This window comes from Monodon monoceros, unplaced genomic scaffold, assembly GCF_005190385.1.
Source record: "Monodon monoceros isolate NGI ecotype Baffin Bay Population unplaced genomic scaffold, NGI_Narwhal_1 Super_Scaffold_10, whole genome shotgun sequence".
Taxonomy (NCBI): Eukaryota; Metazoa; Chordata; class Mammalia; order Artiodactyla; family Monodontidae; genus Monodon; species Monodon monoceros.
Window position 1 is genome coordinate 26,318,885 of NW_021703766.1, and position 21,429 is coordinate 26,340,313.

The 21,429-nt window shown below is 39.1% G+C and overlaps 1 pseudogene; it reads right to left on the minus strand.

Moving 5' to 3' along the window:
* Positions 1-19,191: 19,191 nt before the first annotated feature.
* LOC114889889 lies at positions 19,192-19,757 on the minus strand (annotated as a pseudogene).
* Between the last annotated feature and the right edge of the window lie 1,672 nt (positions 19,758-21,429).

Genomic DNA, 21,429 nt, shown 5'->3' on the forward strand with positions numbered 1-21,429 from the left:
GTTTTTGACAGCCTAACAACGGTACAGGAATTATGCCAGTTTTCCTGCTTAGCATGAACTCTGCCACAGGACCAATGACATATAATCTGTATACTTGCTTTTCCTGCCACAAAGCTGTGACACATTATCAAAGCTTCACAAAGTCATTCCATCTTAGTACAACTCTGGACAACTTCTTTCCATCTTATTTCTGGGACAAGGACATTCACTGTATCCTACTTTCATTTTCTGATTATTATATTAAATGTTGACACATATATGACAACTCAAATTCATTGATTATATATTTTTTCTCTCTCAAAATTATTTTTAATGTAATAATCTAATAAATGTGAATCCCAGATTCATCACTAAATATATGACCTTGCTGAGTTAAACCTCAGTATTTTGTTCTGTAAAATACAGGTAACAATAAAACATTGTAGATTGCTGTGAATATTGCAAAAATCCCTGTGTGTTTTGTGAAGTCCCTAGCTCAAAAACACGTCTAAATGTTAAACACTGTTATTAAAATCAGATCCAATTATAATAAATGCACAATGAAAAAATACCAAGTCAGTTTTGTACTTAGAATCTGGAGACACTTTAACTAAAAGACATATAAGGTCTCTCATTCTAACCTTTTCATTTTTTATGCAATTTAACCTTCATTAAAACTATGTGTAAAGACAGGAATGTATCAAAAAAGCAAAAATGATCAAGATATCCATCTAGAGGATCTCACAATATAGAAGGAAAAACAGATACATATACAGATTTTACCATGCACTAAACATTTATGAAATGCCAGCTTTGTACTAGAACTGCACTAGGTAATACAGACACAAAGATGAATAAGATTCTATCTCCTCTGAGAGAAGCAGCTGTCCAATGAACCAACAAGAACACTATATTGATATGATATGTATTATGTTCAAGGTAATATGAGAAGACCTTAAAAGGAATTACCAGCTCTAACAAGGGAAGATAGAGCTGGGGGCAAATGAGTAAAGCTTTACAGTTATGACTGTTAAACTGGTATATGAAGGATGTATAGGAGTTAACAAGTAAATCAATGGGGAAAAAATGGCTCCAAGATATAGCATATACAAAAGCAAGGAATTATGGAAGAACATATTGTCTTCAGGGAACTCCAAGTAGTTAGATTAGACTGGACCCAGGAGATGTGGGGAAAGTGAGCAGGAGAGATGTAGGAAAACACTTCTCACAATGGTAGACTGTGATTATTTTGAAATGACCATAATGGAGTTACAAGCAAAGCAGTATGAAATATTCCTGTCACATAAGGTTAGATCACTTGTCCACTTACTTCTGGCAAAACTAAAACTAGAAGCTGAGCCTCCCAACTCCAAATATGGTGCTCTATCCTATAGATCAGTGATTTAGAAAGGTGTCCCAGGACCAACAGCTTAAGCATTAAATTGTTAGAAATGTACATTCTCGAGTCTCACCCAGACCTACTGAATCAGAAACGCCGAGGACCGGGCTCAGAAATGTGCACTTGTAAAATCCCTCCCGATGATTCACACTAAAATCTGAGAATCACTATTCTTGACCATGTTGTTGTCTTCACGTTCCCAAGGAGCTGTTCATGGAAGAAACTGAAGAAAAAGCAAAGATTGCTTCTTTTTTATCATAATCAGAAAACAGCCTTATGCTCATAACAAAACTTTATCAATCAAGCACTTTGCAAAAATTGTATGAAAATGTTCTGTTTTGGCAAGTCCTCTGACGGCCAATATCTTAGAGGGCACAACAGGTTCAGGTAGCCAGAAATATCATTTAACCCCAGATGCCATTTAGGTACCAGCTACATGGAGACCCAGGAGCAAGTGCCTACCAGTATACCTGCTGGAAGAAGTCAGAAGGGGGAAATAAAATTAAAAGGAATGGGAGGAAATGAACCACCCTTTGAACACTATGGTTATATCATTGATTTTTCTGAAATTAGAAGCATTCTGCATCCAATCAACCTGCCTCTCTATAGCTGACATCAACCATTGAGGAGATGAAGAAAAATCTCATTTGTGTCAGTATCTGGCAAATTAATACAAGTTAATTTGTCAATTAAACTATCAGTGTAATGGGAAATGCTGCAAACTAACATTAGCAGGTTAAGAGAGGCAAGCTGTATAATTCATAAAGAAAACACCAAGTCCGCAACAGGAATTCAGATGGAACTTAAATGAAGATGAACAATGGCAAAACTAAATTAAAGACAGGGTCTGAGTGACCTCTAGTGTTATTAAGAGGAATATGAGGTAAGTATGAGAAATAGAAACTAGCCTACAGTGCAGAATCCTAGATACAAATATAACTATATATGTATATATGTGCATAACTATATATGTATAACTACACGTATACACTTATATATGTATACTTCATTTCAACATAGTCATCATATCCATTGGTTTAAAAGTCACCCAAGAAACATGTAATGTTTTACATTTCAGTTTTCATCACTAAAATACTGACTGTTCTGACTTACTGACTCAGTATTAAAATGTCTTCATTGTATATATGCAAAAGTTTGGGATCTTAGCCTCATTATGCAAATGCCTTTGGGGAAAAAGAAATAATGCCTTGTATTAAATGTTAAATAACATTAGGTTTCCTAACTGATATTGGGAAAAGGTCAAGGGAATGCAGAGAGGCAATAAAGTCATTCCAATTTTAGAACTGTTGAGAGAGAGTGCTTACATTCAGTAGCTTCACCTTCTAACGTATGCATTGATTTTTCTAAAAGCACAGCTCTGATCACCTTCCATCAAGGTTCTTCAAAAGCCCCCGACTGTCTACCAAATTAAGAACAAATCCTTACGTGGGTCATTCAAGGTCTTCCATAATGTGACCATTCTGACCTTCATCTCTTATGAAGAAGGCATTGCCAGATGTCACAACATTTGTATTATTTCTGCACAGGCAGACTGCCCACCTACCGATGTTTTTAACTTCAAGAATTTTGTAAACCTTTGTGTAAAGATAGCCCCAAGCCTGGGAAGGGCTTGCAGTTTATTTCTAACAATCTCCTGATTTCAACTCCCATTTCCACCACTTGCTAAATGTGTAATTTTGGAAAACTTACTTAGCCCAACTTAACTCAGTTTGACCATCGCTAATACAAAGATAACGTACATCATGAATATGTTACTACAGCTACCTCTTCATGACAGAAGATAAAGAAGGGTAAGAAGAAACCAGGTCAAGTACCATCTCTGCCATTAGCTTTGGGAGCCTGGATAAACCACTCAACTCTCTTAATTCCAGTTTCTCCATTTGTGAAACAGGTACAATAATAACCAACTTTATAATATTAAGATGAGGATTAAAATCAGATGACTTATATGCAAAAGCAGCCAGTGTATCACAGGAACTCAATAAAAGCTTAACCCTGCACACTCTAGGACTACTGCCTCTACCTACCTCTTTCATCTGGAGTAGGGGCATGGATGTCAGTGATGCCATCAAGCCCTCTAATTGGGCTGGGGCCTTTGACTGTCCTGTTCCTCCTTTTCCTATTGAAAATGTAGTCAGCAAATGATTCAAGAATATGTTAATAGTAACTCTAAGGTGTGGTTATTATGAACCATCTGATAATAATAATTTACAGGATGATCCTGTAAACCAGCATCATGCAGTCAGGAAAATTATTTTAGCCCATAGACTTGTCTAAACCAGGCTCAGAATGAAAAGTTAAAATAAAGTTGTAATGTATGATTCCACTTACATGAGGTATTTAGAATAGACAAACTCATAAAAACAGAAAGTAGAATGATGACTGTCAGAGGCTGGGGCTGGGTGGGGGGTTTCTTTGTAACGGGTATAGAGTGGTAATTTTACAAAATGAAAACGTTCTGGAGATTGGTTGCACAACAGTGTGAATATACTTAATGCTACTGAACTGTACACTTAAAATGGTTAAGATGGTAATATGTGTATTTTACCATAATTTAAATTTTTTTTTTAATTTTAAAAAGCTTTTATGAGATGAAATTCATTACCCCTTAAATGCAACTTCTTCTGGCATCTCCATAGGCCACAAACACACACAAGTGAGTTTGTGTGTAAAGAGTGATCTTTGTCTAATAACCCATGATTTTACTAATTGGCCCTCAAAAGCCTAGAGTATTTGAGTCCATGTTGAAGAATGATAAAAAGTACATTTTTCACCCCTCTGAATGCCACCTAACATGTAAGAAGAGAAACCGATGCTAACTCATTTGGCTAGAAATAAAAGGAGTAAAAGGATCAGCATTTACCTTCTACCTGGAGTTACTTGGGCAGAACCTGGAACAAAGCACCAGTATAAATAATTTTGAACTCCTTCCAATTATTATCAGGCTTTTGTGTGATTATTAAAATGATTTCTCAACAAGAGCTACCAGCAATTCCTTCCATTACCTGAAAACTTAGACCAGCAAAGAAAGAAGTCCCAAAGCCAGCTCCACACTTGTGTCCCTTCCTTCTGAATCCACTGGAAAAATCAGTAAAAATTGTAAGTCTGCACTGCTGCTTTCTCGGGTTAGAAACTCCAAATTACTTTTAAAGCCTCCTCATTAATGTGTCCCTCTAACAGCCTAACCCTCATTGTTGGCCTAATATCCAGAATGCTTAGAGCTTGATGAAAAAGGATAAAACTCAGTAGTCTTGAATATAAGTGAGCTGAAATAACCCATCCATTTATCCCCAGATCCTCGTGCTTCTCCAAGTCAGTGTACCCTATGATGCTGTCTCTGTACTTCTGGATGGATTCTAGCAATCCTAGGTGTTCTCTAACTCATGATCACAACTTTTTAGGTAGTTGTTTCAACTTTTTGTTGATGTAATATATATATATATTGATTGCATATATATATATATATATATATATATATACACACACAAATTGATGTGCATATATATATGCACAAATCATGATTGTATAAATTGATGCACTTTCACAAAGTGAACATTTCTGTATAACATCTGCTTTTGTTACATTCAAGTTATCCTGCCAAAGATAACTACTATACCAAATATGCTGACTTTTAATATCATACATTAATTTTGCCTCTTTGTGGGTGGGGCAGGACTTTATATAAATGGAATCACACAGAGGGATCTGTAAATTCGTGAGATTCATCTATACTGCTCTATGTAAATGTAGTTTGTTCCCTTTCATTACTGTGTAAGGCAAATGTAACATGACTTATTTGTCCAGTTTACTATTGATGACGCTTCCCATTTATTTGAAATTAGCCCATCATATTTGGGTCTGTGAATGCACACCTCAAATCCCTGTATCTTAAGTTTCTAGTAATGTTCTAATGACCATCTGACAGCAACCACAGAGCTGCCTTGTCATCCTCTGTCCAAGTCAGTAATTCCCAAATTCCATCTCTAAGGTTCAACCAAAAACTGCCCTGCATGAAAAATCAAGAAACTCATTTTCCCTGAGAACAATACAACCTTTCTATATTTGTAGATTTTCTGTTATTGCTTTAGAAATTATTTTTTTAAACACTATGTTCTATCTACTTCAGTTCCGTTCAACAAGTTTTATTAGAATTTCATCTATGTGCCAAGCACTGTGCTCCTTATGGGACTACAAAATAAGGTAACATACAGTCTTGAATTTGGGGGAGCTCAGAGCCTACTGGAAAGAAAGATGATATTATATATGTGACTGCCCCCCACCCCAGAAGTGAATGTGCTGTTCAAATTTCTCACCAATGCTGTTCTAACTCCAGGGAAGAATAAAGTCATGACCCTAGGGCTGCGGGCTCTCAGGAAAGTCTTAAGTAGTTCACCCCAAGTGTGACATATCCTTGAAATGTTGTTCGTCAGTAAAGGTATGCTTAATAAAATGATCATGCCTGTTTTAATATCAAAATATTTCCCTTCACAACTGTCAGTTAAAATAGACACTCCAGGACAATGTGCCCTGTTTAACACTTGAATTTTAGCACTCCTGTAAACCACTAATATATTAAACCACTGTAGATATCACCACCGAAGTTTGAAAAGGACAAATCTGAACAACCTGTAAAAGTTTACCACATAATAAAAGGATATGAGGCAGCTCCATCAATCTTGTAGATGATCCACAAACATCTGGCCATATTGTATTTTGATATATACTAATTGATTTGCTCTACTTTTCCCAGGAGATAAATAATTCTTCATATATTTTATCCATTTTAAACAACCATGCATTTCATAGTAAGAATCGGAGGCTTTAAACCACAAACCTCAGTAAAACACAGGCTGAAATTCTAGTGTCACTCATACAGTTAATAACCAAAAAAGTAATACTCATCATTTTCCTGTTTGAAAGTAGAAATTGACTCCTGGGAAGGCAGAGAAGCCAATTTGCAATGAGCGGCTTTCATTTCCTACTCAATTCAAATCGTCATAAAATTGTTTGAAGTCTTGGCACAAGTAGTGGCATTCCAATGTAACCTATAAGGGGCTCTTTGGGGAGGGACAGTTATATGTAAAATACACTCTGCATAGCAATCAAAACAGTCAGTGGACTTTGAGTGCTAAAATAGGACATCTTTCTAACCACAAAGAAGAAAAGTGAAGACGGTGGCAAAAGATGATTAGAACTAAGGGTGAGAATCCTTTGGGCGCTCTTATTTTGGCTTGCTGTGTCTTTTCTGCGCAAAGGGAGACGTGATATCTTTCATTCATTCATACACACATCCTGGAACTCAGGAAGTCCAAGGGGATGTACAACTAGGAGCCCTCAGAATACAGATGGGGATTAAAGCCTCGGAACTGAATAACATCACCTAGGCTAAAGAAGAGAAGAAAAGATGTATGAGGTCTGATCCCCAGTCTGATCCAATATAGAGGTAAGAAAGAGGAGGGCAGGCTGGAGAGAACCTTAGAAGAAGCAACCTATGATGTAGGAGGAAAAACAGGAGTGTGGAATGTCTTCAAATTATATGGGGGTGGAGAGGTGGTCAACAAGGTAGGAATACTCAACCGTTCCAAAGACTCTCAAAGGCCAAATGAGATGAGGTTTGACAAGGGACCAACGGAATCAGCAAGCTAAAGGCACCAGTAACCATAACAAGTGTGGTTTCAGGAAGTAGGGAGGGCAAAAATGGATTGAGGAGGGCTTCCCTGGTGGCGCAGTGGTTGAGAGTCCGCCTGCCGATGCAGGGGATGCAGGTTCGTGCCCCGGTCCGGGAGGATTCCGCGTGCCGTGGAGCGGCTGGGCCTGTGGGCCGTGGCTGCTGGGCCTGCACGTCCGGAGCCTGTGCCCCACAGTGGGAGAGGCTGCAGCAGTGAGAGGCCCGCGTACCGCAAAAAAAAAAAAAAAAAAAAAATGGATTGAGGACAGGATACACAGTGAAGATTAAGTAAACAGAGAATAGAGACAACACTTTTGAGGAGTTTGCTATAAAGAAAAGTGCACAAAGTTTATAGTATCAGGAGCAGCACTTTTTAAAGATGAGCCACAATAGATTAGGCCATGTGTTTATGCTGACTGGAAAAATCTAGCAAAAAGAGGTTAACTGATGATTCGGAAGAGAAAGGGCTAAGTGCAGGCTTGAAGCTCTTGAGCAGGTTACAGGTATGAGACCTCCTTTACAGAGTGTGTAGGGAGGGGAAATTAGATAAGAGCTCGACACTTCCTCCTCTATGAAAGGGAGATGAGCAGAAGGTGTCAGCATTAGACAGATTTGTCATGGGGAAGCTGTAACAACTTTCTTCTGATTGCTTCAGTTCGCTTCAGTGAAATAAAAAGGGAGGTCACAAGCTAAGAAAGGAGAAAGGACAGGTGTTGAAAAATTGAGGAGAAAAGGGTATAGATGTAATCATTTGGATAACCTGGTTTTCTATCCAAAACCTGCTACTCCAAGCTATGTGCCTTAAATAATTAAATTAACCTCTCTGATTCCCAGCTTCTTCATCTATAAAATAAGGATGATGGTTTTATCATGAGGTTAATCCAGCACCTCAGAGTGAGTTTTATTTGGCTTGAGTTTCTTTCTTATAAAAGTAATCATCACAGATCTTCCAAAATGATATTCTGAAACCAATTATCACATGAGTTTATATTTAATAAGAATACACACATGCATGGAATAGATGGCATGAAAAGGGCTCTGGGGCATACCTACAACAACTAGTCTTGGATTTAGATTGACCCAAAATATTCTACAACCAGAAAAGCAACAAGTAAATTATGATACAGAAGACAGCGCAAAGAAGCTGGATCTACTCCTAGGTGAAACACTCCTTTGCTGTGTGCCATGGATATCACCTAACTTTTCTAGGCAGATATTTCCAATCTGTAAAATGAAGCCCTTGGACTTAACGATCTGGTTCCTTCCAGCTCTAAAATTCTGTGGACATATGAATAACTCCATTTATACATAGTTGCCCCTTGCCTACTCCATGTATAGCTTTGAATTGTTTATATTTATAGCTAGACCCCCTCTTTCTTTCTTTTTTTTTAACATCTTTATTGGAGTATAATTGCTTCACAATGTTATGCTAGTTTCCGTTGCACAACAAAATGAATCGGCCATATGCGTACATATATCCCCATATCCCCTCCCTCTTGCATCTCCCTCCCACCCTCCCTATCTCACCCCTCTAGGTGGTCACAAAGCACCGAGCTGATCTCCCTGTGCTATGCGGCTGCTTCCCACTGGCTATCTATTTTACATTTGGTAGTGTATATAATGTCCATGCCACTCTCTCACTTCATCCCAGCTTACCCTTCCCCCTCTCCATGTCCTCAAGTCTATTCTCTACGTCTGCATCTTTATTGCTGTCCTGCCCCTAGGTTCATCAGAACCTTTTTTTTTTTTAGATTCCATGTATATGTGTTACCACATGGTATTTGTTTTTCTCTTTCTGACTTACTTCACTCTGTATGACAGACTCTAAGTCCATCCACCTCACTACAAATAACTCAATTTCATTTCTTTTTATGGCTGAATAATATTCCATTGTATATATGTGTCACATCTTTATTCATTCATCTGTCGATGGAAACTTAGGTTGCTTCCATGTCCTGGCTATTGCAAATAGTGCTGCAATGAACACTGTGGTACATGACTCTTTTTGAATTATGGTTTTCTCAGGGTATATGCCCAGTAGTGGGATTGCTGGGTCATATGGTAGTTCTATTTTTAATTTTTTAAGGAACCACCACAGTTCTCCACAGTGGCTGTATCAATTTACATTCCCACCAACAGTGCAAGAGGGTTCCCTTTTCTCCACACCCTCTCTAGCATTTATTGTTTGTAGATTTTTTGATGATGGCCATTCTGACCGATGTGAGGTGATACCTCATTGTAGTTTTGATTTGCATTTCTCTAATGATTAGTGATGTTGAGCATCCTTTCATGTGTTTGTTGGCAATCTGCATATCTTCTTTGGAGAAATATCTATTTAGGTCTTCTGCCCATTTTGGGATTGGGTTTTTTGATATTGAGCTGCATGAGCTGCTTGTATATTTTAGAGATTAATCCTCTGTCAGTTGCTTCATTTGCAAATATTTCCTCCCATTCTGAGGGTTGTCTTTTCGTCTTGTTTATGGTTTCCTTTGCTGTGCAAAAGCTTTTAAGTTTCATTAGGTCCCATCTGTTTATTTTTATTTCCATTTCTCTATGAGGTGGGTCAAAAAGGATCTTGCGGTGATTTATGTCATAGTGTGTTCTGCCTATGTTTTCCTCTAAGAGTTTTATAGTGTCTGGTCTTACATTTAGGTCTTTAATCTATTTTGAGTTTATTTTCATGTATGGTGTTAGGAAGTGTTCTAATTTCATTCTTTTATATGTAGCTGTCCAGTTTTCCTAGCACCACTTATTGAAGAGGCTGTCTTTTCTCCATTGTATACTCTTGCCTCCTTTATCAAAGATAAGGTGACCATATGTGCATGGGTTTATCTCTGGGCTTTCTATCCTGTTCCACTGATCTATATTTCTGTTTTTGTGCCCCTACCATACTTTCTTGATTACTGTAGCTTTGTAGTATAGTCTGAAGTCAGGGCACCTGATTCCTGCAGCTCCATTTTTCTTTCTCAAGATTGCTTTGGCAATTTGGGGGCTTTTGTGTTTCCATACAAACTGTGAAAATTTTTCTTCTAGTTCTGTGAAAAATGCCATTGGTAGTTTGATAGGGATTGCACTGAATCTGTAGATTACTTTGAGTAGTATAGTCATTTTCACAATGTTGATTCTTCCAAGCCAAGAACACGGTATATCTCTCCATCTATTTGTATAATCTTTAATTTCTTTCATCAGTGTCTTACAGTTTTCTGCATACAGGTTTTTTGTCTCCTTAGGTAGGTTTATTCTTAGGTATTTTATTCTTTTTGTTGCAATGGAAATGGGAGTGTTTCCTTAATTTCTCTTTCAGATTTTTCATCATTAGTGTATAGGAATGCAAGAGATTTCTGTACATTAATTTTGTATCCTTCTACTCTACCAAATTCATTGATTAGCTCTAGCAGTTTTCTGGTAGCATCTTTAGGCTTCTCTATGTATAGTATCATGTCATCTGCTAAGAGTGACAGTTTTACTTCTTCTTTTCCAATTTGGATTCCTTTTATTTCTTTTTCTTCTCTGATTGCTTGGCTAGGACTTCCAAAACTATGTTGAACAATAGTGGTGAGGGCGGGCAACCTTGTCTTGTTCCTGATCTTAGACCCCCTCTTTCTTTAAAGTGGCAACACAGTATCTTCTTTAGTATCACAGTACACTAAATCTTTAAGGTAAATGTTAAATATTCTAATAAACTAAACTTTTGAATGACTGTATCATGTGTATGGCCATAAATAGCAAATTATATCAAGATACATTTTTTATTGAAGTATGGTTGATTTACAATGTTGTGTTAATTTCTGCTGTACAGCAAAGTGACTCAGTTATACATATATATACATTCTTTTTTATATTCTTTTCCATTATGGTTTATGCCAGGACCTTGTTGTCCATCCATTCTATATGTAATAGTTTGCATCTACTAACCCCAAACTCCCAGTCCATCCCTCCCCCACCCCCCCCCAAGACATTATATTCTAAATAAACACTGTAGGGTCTTAGGGGAATACACAAATATATTTTTTGGCAAAATGCTTAAAATCAACACATAATCTTTACAAATCAGTGTTAAGTTTGACTTGACAAAGACAGATAAGAGGATATGTTATTTTTATCCTTTAATTTTTTAATGGAATATTATTAATTTATCCTTCAGTGACAAGTTCACAGGTTTAAAAAAAGAACTTGACTACCGAAGTTTTTTAAATGGCACAATCATATGTATAGTCATGCATTTTTAGTTATCTGAAATGAGTCTTGGTTCCAATAAGCTCAATGATAAGATAAGCATTACCATGGCTGATTCTGTCACTTAGAATGGACTCCAATTATGGGATTTGTATAATGAAGAAGATTATGGTCAACATGCTTTGACTAACCAAATTTCCAAATCCCTTCAACTGCCCCTGTAGCAATCAACAAAGGATTGCCATTTCATTTAAGCAATTGTCCTAACCATCTCATACAACAGCAATGGATTTAAAACTTGGATAATACTCCCATCACAGTGGTGATCGTTTTGTAATAATACAGAAATATCAAAACACTATGTGTGCAGCAGTAACTAACATGATGTTGTAGGTCAATTATACTTCAAAAAACAAATAAACAAATTCACAGAAAGAGAAATCAGACTGTGGTAACCAGAGGCAAGGGGTAGGGGGTGGGGGAATGGATGAAGGTGGTCAAAAGGTACAAACTTCCAATTATAAGAAAAATAAGTCCTAGGGATGTGATGTACAACATGATTAATATAATTAACCCTGCTGTATGTTATATATGAAAGTTGGCAAGAGAGTAAATCCTAACAGTTCTCATCACAAGGAAAAAGTTTTTTTCTTTTTCTTTTATTTTGTATCTGTATGAGATGATGGATGTTCACTAAATTTATTATGGTAATCATTTCCTGATGTATGTAAGTCAAATCATTATGCTACACACCTTAAACTTACACGGTGCTGTCAATTATATCTCAATAAAACTGGAAGAAAAAAATACTTCCATCACAAAGATTTCCAAGGTTTCTTTATTTTCTGTGCCTTTCCTTTTGGTATGTCTATAAACTTCACTGAAGCAAACTTTCTAAAAACTTCAAATGACCCTTTCCTTGTGGTAGGGCTGCCAGATTTAGCAAATAAAAATGCAGAATGCTGGCTTAAAATTGAATTTCAGATAAATAACAAATAATTTTTTAGTGTAAGTATGTCCTAAATATTGCACTAAAAAATTACTTGTGTTTTATCTGAAATTCAAATTTAACAGAGCATCCTGTCTTTTATCTGACCACTCTGCCTCTTTGCCCACCTTAGCCATTCAATAGGATCCAGGAAGTACACTGAGCTCATGGTGATGGTGATGATGGTGATAGCATCTGACTTTTATAAAGGGTTAATTAAGGGCCAAAAATAGCAAGCTTTTCTGATTGTATAATTTGGTATGATTTGCTTAAATTAATCAAAATGAAACATTAATCTATTTTGTGCTTAATTGTCTGAAAATTCATGCATTCATTATTAATTGAGGTCCTACATTTTGCCAAACTCTTATCAAGCACTGGGGAAATGGCAGTGAACAAAACAGAGTGGTGTTTTCCTCTTGGAGCCTGAGCAAGTAGGAAAAAGGCATCCAATAATAGGTTCAGGAATACACAACCATGGAGGAGAGGTGCAGCAAAGAAAAATAACGGGTGTCATGAGAGAGCAAACAAGGGGAACCTACCTTACCTAGGAGTATAGCTGGGTGTAGAGAAAGCCTCTCCAATTCTGAGACCTGGAGTTTGATTAGGCATTGGCCAGCACTGAGGGAACAGTAGGAGAATTTGGCAAGTTAAAGGGACTGGAAAAGGCCAGTGTGGGTAGAATATGGTAAGCAAGGTGGCAAAGGCAGAAAATGAGTCTGTAGAAATAGATGGGGGCCACCACGTGGGGTCCTCTGAGTCATGTTAGGATGTGGGATTTTTTTAATGGCATGAAGAAGCCCTTGGAGGCTTTTCAGCAGTATGGTGACATGATCAAAATTGCCTATTAAAACGCTCTACCTAGCAGTTAGGTGGGAAATCATACAGAAGGGAAAACTAGTACCACTGGGGAGACAGACCATTGAAGGAGAGGAGGCATAAAATAAGGGTGTCTTTAGCTGGTGTGGTGATAGTGAGATAGAGAAATATTTTGGAGCTAGAAATGACAGGATTTGTCACAGGAGTGAAAAAATATGAGATGTCAGATGGCTTGATTAGAGTATGAGGCTAGAATGCGGGGAAAGATGGATATGCCACTTCTAAAAAAGGGCAATTTGGGGTAGATTAGAGTGCATCAGGGAGGGAAAGAGGCAATCTAATTTTGGCCCTGTTAAATTTGAAATGCCTAGTCCCAGCCCTTTGTATCACCATAATGTGAATCTGGAAATAAAGAGACCGGCATCGTTAGCATTGCTTGTGGAATTAAAGTGTTCTATATTCAGGAATGTTTTACTTCATGGTCCAAATACAAATGAAGAGGACATGTTACTTATCCAGGACAGAACCTAAAAAGTTTGGGTTAAGTGATGACTTGTAGAACTGGAACCAATTAAACACTGCGATTTGAAAGAAGGTATTGTAATATTGCTCATAAAATGCAAACAGACTCTATCACGGAAGAGATTTGTCTCCACTGAATAGAGAAAAAGATTCAAATAAAGGAAGTCTTCATATACTATTCACTGACTTTCTTCTTGACAATTTGACAGACAAGATACAAATAGTTCGCTTTTGTAACTGACTCTAAGAACGGCAACCAATGATCTGGCTGACTGACTAAAACTGTTAATTAAACAAAGTAAATGGGTTTTCCACCTCATCCTCAGCACTTCCCATCAAATCAACTGTATGAACATGTACATGACTTGTGACCTCATTTTATTCTACATAGAAAAGTTTGAGAAAGAAAAGTGAGTTAAATTCTCTTACATTTTCCCCTTCACATATGTCCTGAGATGGGATGATAAACCCATCTAGAGTTTATCACAGAAAAGTTTTCAACAGGACAGAATTAAATGAAAATGAGCATTAGAGAGAAATGGTTGAAAATAGGACAAGGATACATTTATATAATTTCTATATGCATTGTTGGTCCAGTGTGGTGTGGTATGAATAGACCTTACTGATAAATTAGATATTTATGTATGTGAATATACATGTAGAAATTAAGGCAGAGCGGGACTTCCCCGGTGATCCAGGGGCTAAGACTCCGTACTCCCAACGCAGGGCGCCCGGGTTCGATCCCTGCTGGGGGAACTAGATCCCGCATGCCACAACTAAAGATCCCACGGGCTGCAACTAAGACTTGGCACAACCAAATAAATAAATAAATATTAAAAAAAAAAAAAGAAATTAGGGCAGAACTTTGGGAAAATACACCCATTATGAAATGAACAAAATGTATCTCACTTTTTAATATTCTCACGTGCAGTGCATAAATGCACACAGTGCTTTTTAACATAACTGTTCCACATGGAAATATTTTAAAACTCTAAAAGTACATTTGATAATGTCTTTATAGAGAGCAGCACGTTCAGTCTGTTCTTTGAAATGAAAAGTGTCAACCATCACTGCAGTTCTTAGAACTGAGATGTTAAAAGTCTGTGGTGTCAAGAATGGGCTCATTGTGGGCTGCTGATAATACAGGCTCCTACAAATGTTCCATTGTACTTCTGAGCCATGCTAATGATCCGTGCCTAATGGATTATGAAGAGCATTTTGAAGCCACCTTTTCCCTAATCATCATCAACTCTCAATACCTTGTCAAAAAGCACCAATGGTTGTCATGATGACATCCCACGAGTGTCCCTTCCCCAATGCAGCCATCAAATGCATTTGAAGGCTTTGGGAAACAGGCAGCAAAATTCAAGGGGAGTTCAATAGTGCATATCTGAGCTTTCAAAAAAATTAAGTCTGAAATAATATTTGAGACATGGGCCTTTCACAGTGGAAAAAGTGAGCTATTGCTATGTGGGAATTCCATTTTTATCCAACTGAGAGAAAATAATACCTTATAGTTACAGAGCACTTTTTAAGTTACATGTTGTACATTTTTATCTCATTTACTAACACAATGTTCCTGTCAGTACCATTATCATTCTCATTTTATAGATGAGGCCCTCAGAGATCTCAAGAAACATGCTTAAGAAACATTCCTCATTTGGTAAGTGGTAAAATGGTGATTCAGACCAGTTCTCTATGATTCCAGAGTGTGAGCTTGTAAGCACCCTCCTAGGTCCCCAATTATTGTGCCATGATATGGAAATCTATAAACTCAGCCAATTTTCCAAAAGCCCAATAGAAATCAAACATTTACTTATCAAGAAAGTCCCAGGTTTACTTAAAAAGAAAACAAACAATTTTTTGGGGGGGGGCTTTTAAGATAGAATTAGGGGGTTTCCCTGGTGGCTCAGTGGTTAAGAATCCGCCTACCAGTGCAGGGGACACCGGTTCGAGCCCTGGGCCAGGAAGATCCCACATGCCATGGAGCAGCTGGGCCTGTGTGCCACAACTACTGGGCCTGAGCTCTAGAGTCCACGAGCCACAACTACTGAAGCCTGCATGCCACAGCTACTGAAGCCCGTGCACCTAGAGCCCATGCTCCGCAACAAGAGAAGCCACTGCGATGAGAGGCCTGTGCACCGCAACGAATAGTAGCCCCTGCTCGCTGTGACTAAAGAAAGCCCTCGTGCAGCAACGAAGACCCCACGCAGCCAAAAATAAATAAATATTTTTTTAAGTAATAAAATTTTAAAAAAAGATAGAATTAGGAAGAGAGAAAATTTGGAGTTGAAAGAATAAGGTTCACATCCAGCTCTGTCATTTGTGTCCTATGTGACACTGCACAAGTTACTTAATGCTACAGTGTTATTATGATAAACTCAGTGAAGTGAATGATATTATACCCATTTCTCAGATGAACATACTGGTTAAATTCAACCCTGAGGGGCTTCCCTGGTGGCGCAACGGTTAAGAATCCGCCTGCCAATGCAAGGGACACGGGTTCGAGCCCTCATCTGGGAAGACCCCACATGCTGCGGAGCAACTAAGCCTGTGCGCCACAACTACTGAGCCTGTGCTCTAGAGCCCGTGAGCCACAACTACTGAGCCCGTGCTCTAGAGCCCTCATGCCACCACCACTGAAGCCTGCGCGCCTACAGCCCGTACTTTGCAACGAGAAGCCACCACAATGAGAAGTCTGCGCAGCACAACGAAGAGTAGTCCCCGCTCACTGCAACTAGAGAAAGCCTGTGAGCACCAAGGAAGACCCAACACAGCCAAAAATAAATAAATAAAATAAATAAATTTATTAAAAAAAATTCAACTCTGAGTGTGGCTATATCCCAAATTACTGATCTCTTTATTTAGAAGGATTGAAAAACTATGTGATGCCAAATTGCACTTAGTCTAATCTTGGCCACAAGGTTGAATATGCCAGAATTTGGGGACTATACTGATATGAGTGTATTGTGTAATTGTCTTGGAAGGATCCCAGGTCCAGATCACACCCCCCATAGGTGAGAGTAGAGTTTTCCTAAAGTGAAATGATATTTTAGCTGTCAGCCATCCTGGAAAGAGATCCTTTGGAGGCAATAAAAAAAGGACTTGGGAGAACCCCATGAAAGAGGGGAAATTATATCTCTTTCCTTCAGTCTCAGGACCCAGTTCAGTTCACCGGATGTTTGGTCCCATTGACACAGTTCCAGAAAAAAGCAGAAAGCCAATCTGAGGGAAAGACCTAGGGATGGAGCACAGCTGTAAATCACTGCATGTTGGACTTCTCTTTTCCTGTTACCAACCTTCAGTGAAATCTCTGCTACGATCTACGACAAAGGTCTGCAAACACTTTCTGTAAAGGGCCAGAGAGTGAATACTGTAGGCTTTGTGGGCTATACTGTCTCATCGCAACCACTTAACTCCTGACATTGTAGGTCAAAAGCTGCCCTAGGGCTTTCCTGGTGGCGCAGTGGTTGAGAGTCCGCCTGCCGATGCAGGGGACACGGGTTCGTGCCCCGGTCCGGGAAGATACCACATGCCGCGGAGCGGCTGGGCCCGTGAGCCATGGCCACTGAGCCTGTGCATCCGGAGCCTGCGCTCCGCAACAGGAGAGGCCACAACAGTGAGAGGCCCGCGTACGGGGGGGAAAAAAAAAAGCTGCCCTAAATATGTAAACGAGTGAGCGTGGCTGTGTTTCGATAAAACTTTATGTACATTGAAATTCTAATTTAATATAATTATCACATGTAATGAAATATTATTCTTTTGATTTTTTTGTCAACTATTTAAAAATGTAAAATACATTCTTAGCTCACAATCCATACAAAAACAGGCAACAGGCCAGATTTGAACCAGGGGTTGGAATTTGCCCCCTGCTCTAGGAAATTAAACAGGAGAGCCTATCCTCCTGGAAGTAAGGCAGTAAAAGAGAAAGAGATGTGCCCTTCTCTGAGGACTCGAGGCTGGAAACTAATGCTACCGTCACCATCCAAGACAGTCACATTCTATGTTGACTTCCTCCTACTTAACTAAGCCCATGGCTGCTGAATTTTAGGATGTCAATATAAGGGCAACACTGTCCTCCAAACTACTAGAAATTGATTATGGATACAAATCACCGGTGATGCACCTGGTATCTAGAACATACTTTGACAATACTTGATTCCCTCCCTCCTTCCTTCCTTTTGCTGATTTTAGCCTTTACATTTATGCACACTTTAAAATAACAATTTTCATTAACTTCATTCATCTTTTGGATTGGCCAAAGGACAGCCTTGGAGACATTAATGTAGCATAGAAAATCAATACATCACAATTAGTAAAAGCCAATTGGAAAGGCTCCTGGCTTTTATTTTACTTTATTTTTACTCATACACATTCAGTTTATTTGAATAGAGGACAGTTTTGCTATTCATGCCATCAGCCAGAATTCTTGAACCAATGAAGCCAGTGGACACTAATGAAAAAGGATTTTTCATGTCTGCTGCATCTGACTCAACACCAAGTTGCTTAATGAATTACATTTGGGTTTCACCTAGAGTTGATTAAATATTTAACATTTGGAGCAAAAATACAGCTGCATTCAGTAGGTTAAGGGTGAGCCACAAAATGGCTTCTAATAACCAATTCTAGAAGTGCATTATAGGAAACACTATTAAAAATTATCTAACCCAATAAACCAATATTTTAGACTAGAAATAACTGAGGCCCAAGAGATTCAGGTGGCATGGTTGAAGTCATCCAGCTAGATTTTAATCCAGCATTCCTTTTAGCTGGATATTAGACTCATTCTGAGAAGCAGAAAATGGGACTTGTTTCTTTTAGGACGGTCAAATCCTAGTATTCAGAGATTGGCCCTCTTTTTGAACAGGTGTAGACTGCACCTGACCTCAGGCTACACGTGTTTCTGACAATTCCAAATGAAGTGTCTGCTCTAAGGGAAAGATCTGGATTTTAGCTGCTGTCCTCGGTGGTGCAGGGTTAAGTGCCAACATGTCTGAGTGCAGGACTTATTCTTGAAGTTGCCAGCCTCAGCTAATTGCAGATGTAAAAGATAAGACACCAATTTCAAAGAGAAGAGCACATTGCAATGAGACCAAAAAATGTGTTCACTGTGCTCCTTCCCTATCTAAGGACAACTGACCGCACTAGAAGGAGACTGATAAAATTTAATGGTCTTTTTTTTTTAAGTTATTTCTAATTTAAATGTGATTTAAGAAAATTAATACCCAAGTCTGATTCAGAAGTCGTTTGGGGCAGCTAAATTACAAGGCTCCTTAGAGGAAGAGTTTTTTCCATTCAATTAATGAACAAATTTTTAGGTATTATTAAGGTATGATTGATACAATAAACAGCACATATTTAAGGGGTACAACTTGACCAGTGTTGAAATATGCATACACTCATGTAACTATCATCATAGTCAACATAATAAACAATTCCATAAATGCCCAATAGTTTACTGGACGTGTCTGAAATCTACTCTCCAGCTCTGTCCTTAGACAACCACTAATCTGTTTTTCGTTTGTTTGCTCTTATTTTGGGGGGGGGGTTTGTGGTTTGGGGAGTATTTTTTACTGGTTTTCAAGTGATCCTTTATTGAAATATTTTCCTTAGTAGTTCCTAACTAGCTGGGCATTCAACTGCACCAGTTGATGTCATCTATGACGTCATGACGGTGGTGACCATCAACACTGCAGCCATACACTGGGCAGTCCCCAGGATTTCTTGAATGGTTCCAGAGAGTTTTCTAGCTAAACATCCATGCCACATCTGTCAGACAAAGTTGACAATCTCTTCAACAGTGATGTTTCCTATGTGCTTAATGTTTTTTGATTCTTTCCGTCTCTAGGTGGTTCCTTGAGGGCTTTGATGGCCAGGGTAGAAGTAGAAGGTACCACCTCAATATGGGCCTGTCTGTTTTAAATGGGTAGGTCCACTATAATCCTCAGGCCCTTCATGTCACTGGTTGCCTTGGTGATGCCACCACCAAGCTTTTTTGGAGACAGACTCAGGGGACAGATATTGGTGGCCAGGGCAGACGTGGTATCAATTTCCCGACTAAGGCACCTCAAGTACACACAACTTTTGATCTTGTTGGAGTTGAACTTGAGCGACATGTTGGAGGCAGCTGGTGTCGGATAGACCTGGATGCAAAAAGACGGAAGAAAGTTGCCCCTTGGCCTGCTCTGAGATAAAAGAGGAAAGCTGCTTTCTGTTATATATTTGTTTGCACTTTCTAGAATCTTCTAGAAATGAAGTCCTGTAGTATGTACTCTTTTTTGGTCTGGCTTATGTAATTCAACATAAATGATTTTGAGATTCATCCATGTTGTTGCGTATATCAATAGTTTATTCCTTTTTTCTGAGTTTATTGTAAGGATATAGAAAAACCAAATTGAAATGGACCATAGACCTAAATGCCAACCCATAAAACTTCTAAAAGAAAACAGGAAAAAATCATAATGGCCTTGAGTTGGGATAAGATATCTAATATAGCAGGGATCCCCAACCCCCATGCCGTGGACCACTACTGGTCCGCAGCCTGTTAGGAACCAGGCCGTGCAGCAGGAGGTGAGCGGCGGGCAAGCGAGTTAAGCTTCATCTGCCGCTCCCCATCGCTCGCATTACCACCTGAGCCATCCACACCACCCCACCCCACCCCCTGGTCTGTGGAAAAACTGTCTTCTACAGAACCAGTTCCTGGTGCCAAAAAGGTTGGGGGCCACTGTATAGGACAACAAAAGCGTGAACTATTAAAACATCAATAAATTGAACTTCATCAAAATTAAAACTTTTTGTCTTCCAAACACACTGTTAAGAAAGTGGAAAGGCAGGCTTCCCTGGTGGCGCAGTGGTTAAGAATCCGCCTGCCAATGCAGGGGACACGGGTTCGAGCCCTGGTCAGGGAAGATCCTACACGCTGTGGAGCAACTAAGCCCATGCGCCCCAACTACTGAGCCTGTGCTCTAGAGCCCACGAGCCACAACTACTGAAGCCCACGAGCCACAACTACTGAAGCCCGTGTGCCTAGAGCCTGTGCTCTGAAACAAGAGAAGCCACTGAAATGAGAAGCCCACGCACTGCAACAAAGAGTAGCCCCCGCTCACCGCAACTAGAGAAAGCCCGCGCACAGCAACGAAGACCTAACGCAGCCAAAGATAAATAAATAAATAAATTTATTAAAAAAAAAGAAACGCCACACACTTTGAAGCAGCCAAAGGTGGTAAGGCCTGGAGTGGAAGCCAGCTTTATTTATTGTCAAGGCCAGCACATTCGTCAACTCTCCTCATTAAAATTTGCCAATTAATGAGCAGTGGCATACCTCTTAGCAAAGGTCAGCAGCAACCTAAGCAAACTTATCAAAAATTCAAAAAGGTACAGAGTTTGGGAAAAGTTCATTCTTCACTTAATTAACGGATCTAATTACAATCCTGACATAACAAAATGCAAAATGCGCTCTTCAAAAGACACGCAGTCAAAGGTTTAACAGCCCAGATAACCTTCTCCTTTGGTACAGGCTGACCCAAATGTGTGTGTGGGGCGGGGGGGGGGGGGGGGGCGGGTGGAATCTTAGCATACAGTCAACGGGGTTGATGAAATGGCTTTTCAAGAAATTAAAGCTTAGTAGGGTATCAGTATCCCAGAGCAACAAAGGAATTGAAAGAGAATGAAGACGCTCCCACATCCTGCAATCTGGCTGAACACAGAGTCAAGGCTTTCACTAATCTCCTTTGTTAGCAGACATCAAAGTATTTATTTGGTGACCTTTCCTGACTAGTTGTGAATAGCACTTTAGCATCCTAAAGAGTCTGGGTCTGTAACTGTTGCCTCATTTATATGAAACCTAAGATACAATAA